The sequence below is a fragment of the Gracilinanus agilis genome, chromosome 1, assembly GCF_016433145.1.
Source record: "Gracilinanus agilis isolate LMUSP501 chromosome 1, AgileGrace, whole genome shotgun sequence".
In the NCBI taxonomy this organism is placed as follows: Eukaryota; Metazoa; Chordata; class Mammalia; order Didelphimorphia; family Didelphidae; genus Gracilinanus; species Gracilinanus agilis.
The window spans coordinates 277,969,697-277,982,830 of NC_058130.1; the positions used below are offsets into that span (position 1 = coordinate 277,969,697).

Here is a 13,134-nt window from a genome sequence, read left to right on the forward strand (position 1 = left end):
AATTCCTTTGATTGTTAATAGCTGTTCTTTTCTTAGTAATTACAGTAAATCACATGAGCACACCCTTAGAGGTCATCTAGATTTCTTTTTTCCTACCTCCTACTTACCCATAACTCCTTTTTTTTTTAAACCCTTACCTCCATTTCACATTTCAGAGTTACTTGGAACATTTCACATTGCATAATGTGGAGGATGACAGATGCCAAAATCCTCTCTATTTTCCACTTCCTAACATTTTTTAATGTTTTGATATTATTTTTCTCATTGATTCTTTACTTTTTTCTTTTTTTTTAAACCCTTACCTTCCATCTTAGAATCAATACTGGGTATTGGTTCTAAGGCAGAAGAGTGGTAAGGGCTAGGCAATGGGGGTTAAGTGACTTGCCCAGGGTCACACAGCTAGGAAGTGTCTGAGGTCAGATTTGAATCCAGGACCTCCCATCTCTGGGTCTGACTCTCAATCCACTGAGCCACCCATGTGTCCCCTGATTCTTTACTTTTCACCTGACCCTATCTCTATTGTGTCCTTAATATTTTATTAAGCCCATATACAGCTATAACGAAAAGTTATGAGAAATAGACTTGTTGTATATGTCCAAATCCGTACTCTGCTTTCTTCACCTCCCTCTCCTTAGTACTTAAATACAGGACATTATATTCACTATTTCATATTTTACCTTCTTCCCATCCTCATGACATGGGCACTTCTCCTCCTCCTTCTCCTCTACTTCTTTTTTTTTATATCCAAACTTGTAATTTCATGGTTTTTAAGTTACATAGCAAAGCAAAATGACATTTTCTGCAACTAATAATTTTATTTCTTTTTTATTTTCATTTATTTATTTATTATTACAAATGTTTACAAATCCAAACAAAACAAGCATTTTCATATATAAAGAAAAAGGAGATATTACAGAAATGAAAGCACAGATCTCCTTTTCTTCATATTTATGTAGTTGTTCCCATCCACTAGTGTCCTAACTCCTGCCTACCGTCCTCGCATCACATAGGAAATAGCCTGTTATGGAGGCCAATATATTCATATAAATTAAGTCATTCATGTTTTATCTTTCTGTTCACTTTCTGGAGGTAACATTCTCGGTTTATTCTTCTATTGTTAATTCTGTGACTGGGTATAATGTTCTTTCTCCTGGTTCAAATCATTTCACTGTTCATTTTCTTTCTTTCTAGGCTTTTAAAAAATAAGTTTGTTCTTTGTTTCTTATGGCACAGGAATATTCTATCACAATCTATACTACAATTTGTTTAGCCATTCCCAATTGATGGGCATCCCCTCCATTTTTTTGCTTTACAAAGATTGCTATAAATATTTTGGAACATATGTGTTCTTTCCCTGTTTCATTAATACTTCATGGTATTGCTGAATCTAAGGGTGTATATATAAGGTTTTATAATCCTCTGGATGTAATTCCAAATTGCTCTTCAAAATGGTCGGATCAGTTCACAGCTCCAACCACAGCGTTTCCTTGTCTTTTCATCATTTTATCCAGTTTTGTTGGTTTGAGGCGATATCTCAGAATTGATTTGGTTTGTATTTCTCTAATCAGTAGTAATCTGTAGCATTTTTCATATGCCTATGTATGGCTTTGAGTTCTTCCATCTAAAAACTTCATATCTTTTGTTGATTTATCATTTGGAAGATGACTGTTATTCTTATAAATTTGACTAAGTTTACTCTATATTTTAGATACGAGACCTCTAGCTGAGGGGCTGTCTATAAAAATGTTTTCTCCCAATTTTTTGCTTTCCTTCAAATCTTGGCAGTATTTATTTTATTTGTACAAAGCGTTTCAATTTAATGCATTCAGAATCATCCATTTTACATTTTACATTGCTTTCCATCTTTTGTTGACTCATAAATTCCCCTCCTATTCATAAATCTTATAGGTAGTATTTTCCCAGTTTTTCTAATTTACTTATGCTATCTCCTTTTATATCTAGATCATGTATCTGTTTTTATCTTATCTTCAACTAGTAATTTTAAATAATTGCATGATGTGCTTAGAGGTTAAGTGACTTGACTGGGATCAAACAGATATGTCAGAAGTGGAATTTGAACTTTGATCTTCCTAATTCAGAGGTCAGCTCCCTATCTATTATACTATACTTCTCTTACTCCTCTACAAATATTATTCAGTTATTACTTCTGGATGTCCTAACTTATTTGTTTATCATTATATAATCATCTATGTACATTAAATTACCCCTGTCACTGAGCAGAAAGTACATTGAGTTTGTGTCTAAGTCCCATTATCCTTTATCTTTGGCAGTAGCCATGGTTCTTTCTTGCTTTTTTTTCTTTCCATTCTTTAAACTAAGCAAGGGTTGGGGAGGGGATAAAAGAATAAGAAGCTATAAGATCTCCTTTGTATTTTTATACTCAAGCTAGTTCTTGCCTAGGTTCAGATCACTTCTACTTGTAATCACCATACCTTCTTGAATGCTATTTTCTCAGCATACATAAATCTACCTTCTTAGTTTTCTATTTTTCTCCTCCCTCTTTTTATTTTTCTTCTCTTTAGTAGGCAGTGGGGTATAGTAGAAACTGGATTCCAATTCCATTTACTACCTTACTACCTAGATAAGTCATTTAATTTTCCTAAGCTCAAATTTCTTCATCTATAAAATGAACAGTTGGACTAGATTGTTCTGTATATCCCTTTTCAGTTCTAGACCTATGATTCTCTCTTTTCCCAATTCCTTCCTTCATTAAAAATTTACTATGTGTAAGGCAATATGCTAGACTCTGTGGGAAGATAATGAAGTGTAGGAAGATATGGCTCTAGCTTCATCAAATGAAGAGCAATATTCATTATTTTCTTTGGTAGATCTGTGCTCTAAATGTAATGAGCAATGACAGAAATCAATGAGTCATCGAGAGTTTGAGCCATCTATTCAAAGAACATTTTAAAAAACTATTCTACATGGGGTTGGGGAAAGGGAATAAGTATTTATATAGTGCTTATTATATGCCAGGCCCTGTGCTTTACAAATATTATTTCTTCCTCTTAGCAACCTTGGGCTAATATTTTTATAGTTAAAGAAACTGAGGCAAACAGTTTAAGTGAATTGCTTAAACTTGTTAAATGGTCACACAGCTAGTAAGTGTCTAAGGCTGAATTTCTAATTTAGAACCCAGTGTTGTTTTGTCCACTGTGCTTCTAGCTAACTCTGTACCTACATTTCCTAATATGTACCTCTACCTCAGAAGCTACTCCTTATTGCAAAAAAACATATTTGTTAAGAAAACTACCTATAACATAATCAAATCCAACATTATATGCAGTGTTCCAAATTCATAGTACACCTCCTATGCAAAGAATAATGGAATAGGTCCAAATCCATTCCATTCATTTTCATAATATAGCATTATATTCATCTGCCATAGGAATGGACTCAAAAGGCATGGATTGCAATTGAAGGTCATAGATTCAGATGATCCCTGGTAAAAGAAGAAATTAAAAATATGATAAAACATTAGAGGGAAAAAAAGAGCTCACAAAAAGAACCTTTTCAGAAAATCAGAAACAAGACCAAAAAGCCCAAAAAACCCCCCAAAACAAAACACTATGTAGTGAATACAAAGGAAAAGGAAAATGGGGAGAATAATATTAAAGAAACATAGAACCAGGGTCTGAAATGTATGTGACACTGCTCTCTTCCATTCAGCAATGAGCCTATGTTTGGCCAATGGCTTATGTCATATAAAAAAAAATCTAAGCAACCCTTTTACTAGGAATACCTGAACATAGGATAAATATATGAGGTTCTTTTAGGATAAATCTTTTTTGAGACATTTTAAAAAATTGCCATTTTTCAGTTGATAAACATCCAGTTTCTTAAAATAAAGAATGCTAATATATGAATATTTTTGTACAAAGGCATCCTATCCTTCTTTCTTTGATCTCCAGAGTATAAAGTTAATGGGAGCATCACTAGTTTAGTACACAGTTTAGTGATTTTGGGGACATAGTTCCAAATTGATTTCCAAAATGGTTGGAGCATTTTATAGCTTCACAGAATTGCTTTATCTTGTATATATTTTTATTAACCATCCAATGATTGTCATTTTTGTCATCTTTTATAATTTGATGGGTATGAGGTAAACTTAAAGGTTGCTTTAATTTGTACTTCTCTTATCATTAGTGATTTGGAACATGTTTTCATATGCTTTTCCAGCAGTTTTTGAAATGAATCTTGTCTTCAGTAATTGAGTGCTCTTAGATTTATTAAATGCTATGCTTCATGTTTGATTGCTTTTTATCTTGTTCATCTAATCTGATTCACTATTTAGTTCTTTTTTTTAAAGCAATACCAAATCGTTTTGATAATTGCTTGTTTGTAATATAGTTTAAGATCTGTTACTTTCCGTCTTTTTTTAATTATTCCTCTGGAGATTTTTTATTCTTGATGAATTTTATTATTCTAGTTATGTATTTTTTTGTGTGTGAGATGATGGTTTTATGTATTTTACTTAGGGATAATCGTCTACTGTTCAGTTCATGTGAATAGGATAAGAATAATTATTTTAAGAGTTACATAAAATGCCTTTTACAAAGTTTATGTCAAAAACTCTAAAAAGCATCGGTGTAGAAAGGAATGGACAAATCTTAGAGCAGTTTTAAGCTAGTAGAGCTAGATAGCCCCTTTTCCTTTTATCATTATTATTTGACATCATTTTAGAACCCTTATGGGAAATAAGACAGGAGAACAAAATTAATTTTTTTTAAAAAGGGGGCCAATACACAGTCTTGACTCTAAGGCGGAAGGTAAGGGTTTTTTTAAAAAAAAAAAGAATGAATGCCGTGTATTGGTTCTAAGGTAGAAGAGTGGTGAGAGCTAGGCAATGAGGGTTAAGTGTCTTAAGTGACTTACCCAGGGTCACATAGCTATGAAGTGTCTGAGACCAGATTCGAAACTAGGACCTCCTGTCTCTGGACCTGGCTCTCAATCCACTGAGCTACCCAGTTGCCCCCAAGAGAACAAAATATAAGGTATTAGGAATTGGCAAAGAGTAGGCAAAATTATTCTCATTTATAGATGATATGACTTTACAAACTTGAGAGAGCCATAATAGATATTGACATGATTGATAGCTTCAGCAAGATGTCAGAATACCAGGTAAATCCATAGAAATCATCAGTTTTTCTATACAGTATTATAAAAAACCCAGGAAGAAATGATAATAAGAGAGATTTCATTCAAAATAACTACAAAATGCACAACATGTCTTTGAAATAATGCAAAATTTGTAAAATATATCTACAAAACACTTTTCAGAAGTAAAGGGAAAAAAGAATTGAAAAGTAGTTCACTGCTCACATGTGGACACTGCCAATATATCTATGATAGCAGTACATAAATTTAAAAATTTAGGCTGTACTAGTCAAATCAAGGGGAGACTTGGGTGAACTAGACAAAACAAAATCAAATTTATTTTCAAAGGGAAATAATGTGAAAAGATATGAAATCAGTATTTTTAAATTGCAAACTGTGTTATGAGTCATGAAAAATATTTGGTACTCCAGAGTTTAACATTGGAATTGACTACATAAACAAGAAACAGAAGCAGTTAAAAAATAGTAATCCAGTGTTTGATAAATGTAAATTATTGGGTGAAACACTCCCTTTTTTACCTGAACTGCTAGCAAAAGTGGAACACAGTTTGGCAGAAATTAATTTTAGACTAATACCTTATGCCATCCGGTAAGCTCAAAATAGATCACGTTAAATATCAAAGATCACTTTAAAAAATTAAAAGTTAATAAGATAAAACACCATTCTCAACTATGGCTGGAGAAACAATTCTTAACTAAAAGAATGAGATCTTCAAGCTTCAATTCCAGCAATAACTGGGAACTACAGAAACTACCAATTTTAAAAGATGTATCTCTTGCTGATGAAAAAGTTGTGTCAGTGTTGGGTCTTCTCTGTCATATCTGATCCTCCAACTGACAGTGAAAGGAAGTAAAATGAGCTCTTTTAAGTGTGATGATAGAATATATCACTCACAATCTAACTACAGCCACAGACTATTTACCTTGAAGTAGTGTCAGATTTTATAAGAGAGTGAGATGAGTAGAATTAGAGTAATTGAGTATTCCTAAAAGGGAAAGAGAAATATAGTATGATGGCTAGCTGAGATAAGAGAAACACGAGAGTACTAGTAGGCAAAACTACCAAATAGTGTAAGATTTAAATTAATATCAATAACTCCATGCATTATATTTTATAAAATTTATTAGTAATCACTTGAAGTAGAAGAAATAAAAAATAGAAGTAAAAAGCTTAAGTACGACCATGTGAGTAAACTTTCCTGCCAAGTTCTCCCCCCAGCCTCCACAGCCATGTTCCAGGAAGAAGAAAGGGGTGAGGTTACACCAAAACTTTATCTTCAGTGAGTTCCCATGTAGCATGCACATGTAACGTAAGGACACAAATGGGATGCTGGGTAAGAGAGTCCCCGGGAGCAAATTCTATCCACATAATCCCCCCCTGTGATTCCATTGGGAGGCAAACATGTTGGAATCTCCCAGATTTATATGCCTAGTCTCCCCAATGAATCATTATACATAACCAGCTTATATCTCAAAAGATCTTTTACTAGAGGTGCATATAGTATTGCACTTTCTAAGGGGGAATTACAATAACTTGGGAATAAGAGGGAAATAAAAGAGAAAAGAGAGCAAAACCAATGTTTGGTAGGTGCACTAACAAAAAGCCAATTAGGGGGCAATCCCATTGGGCATAAGAGTTTACATTCAGAGTAAATGCATTCAACCCCCCACAGTATTTTTTTTTAGCTCATTAACTTCTCCAAAGGTTATTGATACAGATTGTAACCAGTTTGATGGAGATCATCCATCATCATCTATGTGAACAATTAACAAAGGGAAAAAGGGACAAAAGGCAATTAAGGCAACATGTGACCTTGATGAATCTGGTGACAAACCCAGCATCCATAATGACCTATGGTTTGCCATGGAAAAGGTTTGTCCAAGTTTTTTATGGACTTTTATAATGGTATTTTCTGGATCCAGTCCAGTCATAAGAGGAAGGTACAAATAAATACAAAGTAAGAGAACATATAGCTAATGGCCAAAACATAGTAACTTAAAGTGACATAGTGTTAACAGAATATATCATATTAGATCAATATATGAACTTAAAAACAAAATAAAATCTTAAAACAAACAATCAGCAAATACAATTAAGAATGACAGGATATAGTCATTCAGTGTCTACAGAAGGTACTCTCTTTATATGTGAGCAATGAATCCAAGAGTCATTTTCTCCAATTTTGATAGCTGTTGGAGTGGTTAAAAGGACTTGGAATGAACCTTCCCAGGCAGGCTGAGTTGCCCTAGTGTGCTGGAAGTTCTTTATGTATATCTTATCTCCTGGATGTAGGTCATGGAGTGAGAACTTGATAGGTCCTATTTGTATAGCAGCCCTGGATTCATGGAGTTCTTGCAATTTGATCTGTAAATCCTGTATATATGAACAATAGAAGTGTCTCTCCCTAGTAATGATGTGTATGCAGGAGAAAAAGGCTTAGCTTGGATAGGAGGATGTCCAAAAAGCATCTCAAATGGTGAGATGTGTAGATCTTCCTTGGGCCTGCTTCAAAGATAAAATAGGGCCAGAAGGAGAATGTCAGACCATTTTAAATGAGTCTCTCTGCACAATTTGCCAGTCATAGTTTTAAAATCTCTATTTATTTTCTCAACTTGGCCTGACCCCTAGTGATTCCCAAACAAGAATATATCTGAGATAAAACCGAATCAGTAAAATGAGTTGCCCTGTTTGAATCAATATGTGCAGGCAGGCCAAAGAGAGGAATAATTTCTTTTAAAAGCACCTTGGCAACAAAATCCACTGTGGCCTGGGTGATAGGAAACTCTTCTGGCCTTCTGGTCAGTTGATCCACAGTGACTAGACAAAATTTATACTGTGTGGCCTTTGGCATACTGATAAAGTCAATTTGTAGGTGTGTGTTCAAAAGGTGTGTAAGCCAGAGGACACCCACCAAAAGCTTTGCCACAAAAGACTTACTGATTATATGGCAGGTATGGCAGGTTGCACACACTTTAGACACTATAGTAGTTAAACAAGGGGCTACCCATACTCTTTTTTTTTCCCTCCCAACTTGGATTTTTATTTTTTTGAAGAATTTTCTATGGTTACATTCTTACTCTCCCATTCACCCTCCCCTATCCCCCTCACTTACCAAGCCCCCATGGCCAACGTGTTTTAAAAAGTGTCATCAATCAAAACCTATTTCCATTTTGATAATATTGATAGTTGCACTGGGTTGGTTGTTTAGAGTCGACATCCCAAATCATGTCTGTATCAACCCATGTGTTCAAGCAGTTGTTTTTCTTCTGTGTTTCTACTCCTGTAGTTCTTCCTCTGAATGTGGATAGTGTTCTTTTCCATAAGACCTTCAGAATTGTCCTGGATCATTGCATTGCTGCTAGTATAGAAGTCCATTACTTTCGATTTTACCACCGTGTATCAGTCTCTGTGTACAATGAATATTCTTCTGACTCTGCTCCTTTCACTCTGCATCAGTTCCTGAAGGTCATTCCAGTTCACTTGGAATTCCCCCAGTTTATTATTCCTTTCATCACAGTAGTATTCCATTACCAGCATATACTGCAATTTGTTCAGCCATTCCCCAATTGAAGGGCATACCCTCATTTTCCAGTTTTTTGCCACTACAAAGAGCGAGGCTATAAATATTTTTGTACAAATCTTTTTCCCTATGATCTCTTTGGGGTACAAACCCAACAATGGTATGGCTGGATCAAAGGGCAGGCAGTCTTTTAGCGCTGTTTGGGCATAGTTCCTGTAATGCAGGATTTATGCAAGATCTCTTGCATTTGCAAAATTACCCTAGGCAATCCTGGCAGTTAGGAGAATGGAACTCTGACCCAGCTAGTGCCAGTCCCAAGACTTGACAGTTGATCTGGGACTATAAATACCACTGCAGAACCAACCTGGGGGTTCTGATTTCCTTGACCTCACCCAGACATCCAGCTACCCCTTGACTTCCCTTGGGGACCCCAGGAGGTTGAAGGGAGATGTTGGTTGTGTATCATGGGTAGGAAATTAGGTTAGGTCAGCCTAGCAACAGGAACACCCCTAAACAAAATCATCGACCTCATCTCTCTAGCTGGTGGACCACTTAACATCAGGGCAGTAGAAATTATCCCTGGGTGAGGGGCTTGTTCCCTCAGCCTGGTCTTACCTTCTAGGCCCATTGCCAACACTGGCCAATCACCCTTAGCAACAGCTTCTCCAGACCCTAACCCTCTTTCCTCAGTTTTCCTTCCTGTGTTTTAATAAAACCCTTAGCCTGATACCAAGAGCTTCAATAGTTATTTATAACATCTTCCAGGGCTAAAGGGCTGAGGAGAGGGAAGGTAGCAACCACCTGGTTCCAGAGGAAGTATTGGCCAGGCATCCATTTTATTTAGGAAGTGTGTCAGCTTCACTTTCTGTTGGTTACTGCTTTCACTCCAGCAGGGAGGGGCTTCTCACTCTCCACCTTAAAGGAGCCTACAGACATCAGGGAGACTTCTGGTCCTTCAATGTAGATGCAGTCAGATCTTGTGTTATCCTAACTATGGTTCCTTGGTATCTTAATGACTTTTTAGCAGCTTGTAATATTTTTTCCTTGGTCTTGTAGTTTTTGAATTTGGCTATTATATTCCTTGAAGTTGTCAGTTGTGGATTAAATGTAGGAGGTGATCTGTGGATTCTTTCAATTTCCACTTTTCTACTTTGTTCAAGAATGTCAGGACAGTCTTGAATAATTTCCTTTAGGATGATATCCGGGCATTTTCTTTTGTAATGATGTTCCAGTAGACCAATAATTCTTAAATTGTCTCTTCGATATCTTTTTTCCTGAACTGGGGTTGCGTCAATGAGGTGTTTCACATTTTCCTTAATTTTTTCATTTTTTGGATTTTGTTTTATATATTCTTCCTGCTTTGTGAAGTCATTTGCTTCTAGTTGTTGAATTCTAATTTTTGAAGACTGAATTTCATCCCTGGCTTTTTGGTCATCCTTCTCCTTCTGGTCAGATTTTCTTTGTAGATCATCTTTCACCTTCTTTGCTTCATTTTTCAGCTAGTCAATTAGGGTTTTGAAGACATTATTTTCTTGTTTTAGATAATGTATTTCCTTTTTCCAATTGTCTTCCACCTCTGTTTATTATTTTCTGAGTTCTTGAGTTATTTGAATTTTGAGTTCTTGAGTTAATTGAATTTTAAGTTCTTCCAAAGCTTTTGACCATTTCATTGAAGTTTCTATGTTTTTCTTGGTGTTCCTTTATAGTCTTCTGATCCATTTGCTGTTTGTTCAATTTCTGGATAGAAGCTGTTGATTGTGGTTGCTTTTTTCTTTTTCTGTTGTTTACTCATATTTTTTCCTTCTTTCTCCCCTGTAATTGGCTGTAATCTTGGTCCTCTAATTTTCTTTTTTTTTTGTCTATGTGTTTGGGCTATTCAGCCCTGGGAAAGCTTCTTCTCTGTTTTGTTGATTAATTACGTTAGTGGGACCTGAAGCCAGATTTTCTTCAGCTGGTGGTAAAAGCTAAAGAAGTCAATTCAGCTACTTTCATTATAGTCTGTGAGGGAGGGTTGTTGGAGCTTCCTGGCCCTCTGAAGACTTCTTGTGTGCTGTATTTATAGGATTAAGCCAAGTGAGGTTGATCTGCACAGCTCCAAGTATCCTGAGGTCAAATCCTCAAGAGAAACTGGGGGGGGTGGCAGAGCAAGGTGGAGCGTATGTTCACCTTCTCTTGGTTTCTCCCCCTGCAGCCTTCCTGCTGTCTGTGAGTTTCGCACAGCTGTGCCAGTGAGACACTTCCTTGGACTAGCACCCCAGCCCACCCAGAGATTCCATGATCCCCTGGAGACTTAGCACATTAGGTGGAGGTGGGGATCTGGGATCATCCTCCTTTCTTTCTCGTCCCACAGGACAGTTCAAAGAATTCAGGCTTTTTTTTCCCCATGCATCTTTTAAGTTGGGTTTAGCCGGAGAATCCTCCAGCTCTGTTGGATTTGGTTTTCTGTTCCCTTGGAGCCCATTGTCCTTGATTGGTGATGAAGAGCTTTAGGGAGTTCTGGAGCCTTGCTGCTTTTATGCTGTCATCTTCCCATAATTCCCAGTTCCCCATACTCTTTTAACAGAGTCTACAATGCCCTGGGTACCAAAGTGACCATTTTTGTGAATGGATAGGCATATTTGGTGATAAAAACATCTTTGGGAGTAGTGGCTTTCCTTCAGATGACAGCCATACACTATTTATCTGTTTTGCCTTAAATTTTTGCTTCCATTTTCCAACTTCCTGTTCATTATAAGAAAGGGATAAATTTAAGTTATTACTAGTTTTCAATATTAAAGTTAATTCAGGTCATGGCTTCACTGCAGTGTCTGCCTGACTCTAGAAACACGGTCAGTTCCACCTGTATGGGCAGAGCAACAAACCAAACCTAGAGTTTCAGGGAGCCAAAGGGCAGAAAGAACCTCATTAATAATTTCTGCATTTGTTATACATTTTCCAGCTGAGATTAAAAATCCCCTTTGAAGCCACAGCATACCTACTGTAGGCATATTCCAAATGTATAGCTAGAGTCTGTGTAAATAGTTTGGCAATTATACAGGCATTTTTTAGATCTATAAGTTCTGCACCTTGAGCACTTAGATTTGAGGGCAGTGAAGCTGACCACACAGTGGCAAATTCTGTGACTGCAGCAGCTCCAGTGTAGCGTATGCCATCCCTTATGAAAGAAGAACCATCAGTGAATAAGAATAAATCTGAGTTGTCTAAAGGAATGTCTGGGAGATTGTTTCAAAATTTTTCAGCCATGGACACTAAAGATTCACAACTGTGCAATGGTTCTTCTGAAACTGGTAAATCAGGAAGCAAGCTTGCAGGATTAAGAACTATACAGCATTTCAAGGTAATGTTCTCATCACCTAACAAGGTTACCTTGTACCTAGCAAGTCTTTGATCAGAAAAAGCCCGTGTTCTATGTCTTAGCAACAATGCTTCAACTTCATGTGGGCACATTATGGTTAATGGGTATCTCAATACTAAATCAGCAGATTAATTATTAATTAGTATTTAGCTGTGGCAGTATTAATTAGTATTTAGTATTTAGCTGTGGCAGCTACACCTCTAAGACATGGTGGTACTCCTGAAGCTACTGGGTCCAGCTGGGCCTAATAATAAGCAACTGAATGCTGGATCGGTCCCAAAGGTTGAGTTAAAGCACCTTAAGCTACCCCTCTGTTCGTGTACTTACAAAGTAAATGGCTTTTTAAAATCTGGAATGCATAGATCAGAGGCAGACTGGATAGCCCATTTTAATTTTGAAAGAGCTGACTGTTGTTCTGCCTCTAATTTAAGCTGTTCAGGGACTGAATTTTTTGTCAGAGCTATAAGGGGCTTGGTTATTTCCCCATAGCAAGGGATCCACTGCCTACAAAATCCTGTTGCTCCTAAAATTGCCCTCAACTATTTCTCAGTGGAGTGTGTGCTCTATTTCCGAGTCTCTTCAATGTGCTTAGGGGAAATGGAGCAGGCACTAGCAGTTAAAATGAACACTAAATATTCCAGTTTGGGGAGATACCACTGAATACCTTAGAGATCTTGTAGCCTCTTTTATGTACCTCTAAACGATGTTTGCTATCTTCCTGGCATACTGTGACATTTGGTGAGGCCAAGAGCAAATCATCTACAAATTGTATCAAATAGTTCTCCTTAAACTTAATATTTTCCAAATCCTGTCTTAAAATCTATGAGAACAACGTGGAACTTTCCACAAACCCTTGTGGTTACTGACACCATGTCCATGGGAACTTTTCCAGGTGAAGTTTGGATCTCTTCGTGGTCACCAAAAATATAAGATTTAAATTAATATTAATAACTCTATTATATTTCATAAGATTCATTAGTAATCCCTTGAAGTAGAAGAAATAAAAAATAGAAGTACAAAGCTTAAGTATGACAACATGAGTAAACTTTCCTGCCAAGCTCTCCTCCAAGCTTCCACAGCCATGTTCTGGGAAGAAGAAAGACAGGGGCAGGGTTATACC

At 36.5% G+C, this 13,134-nt stretch overlaps 1 protein-coding gene across 1 annotated transcript in view; it reads left to right on the plus strand.

Annotated features, from left to right (window-relative positions):
• HSD17B4 (hydroxysteroid 17-beta dehydrogenase 4) overlaps positions 1-13,134 on the plus strand; it is a 164,798-nt gene that overhangs the window by 81,264 nt on the left and 70,400 nt on the right. The window lies entirely within an intron of this gene.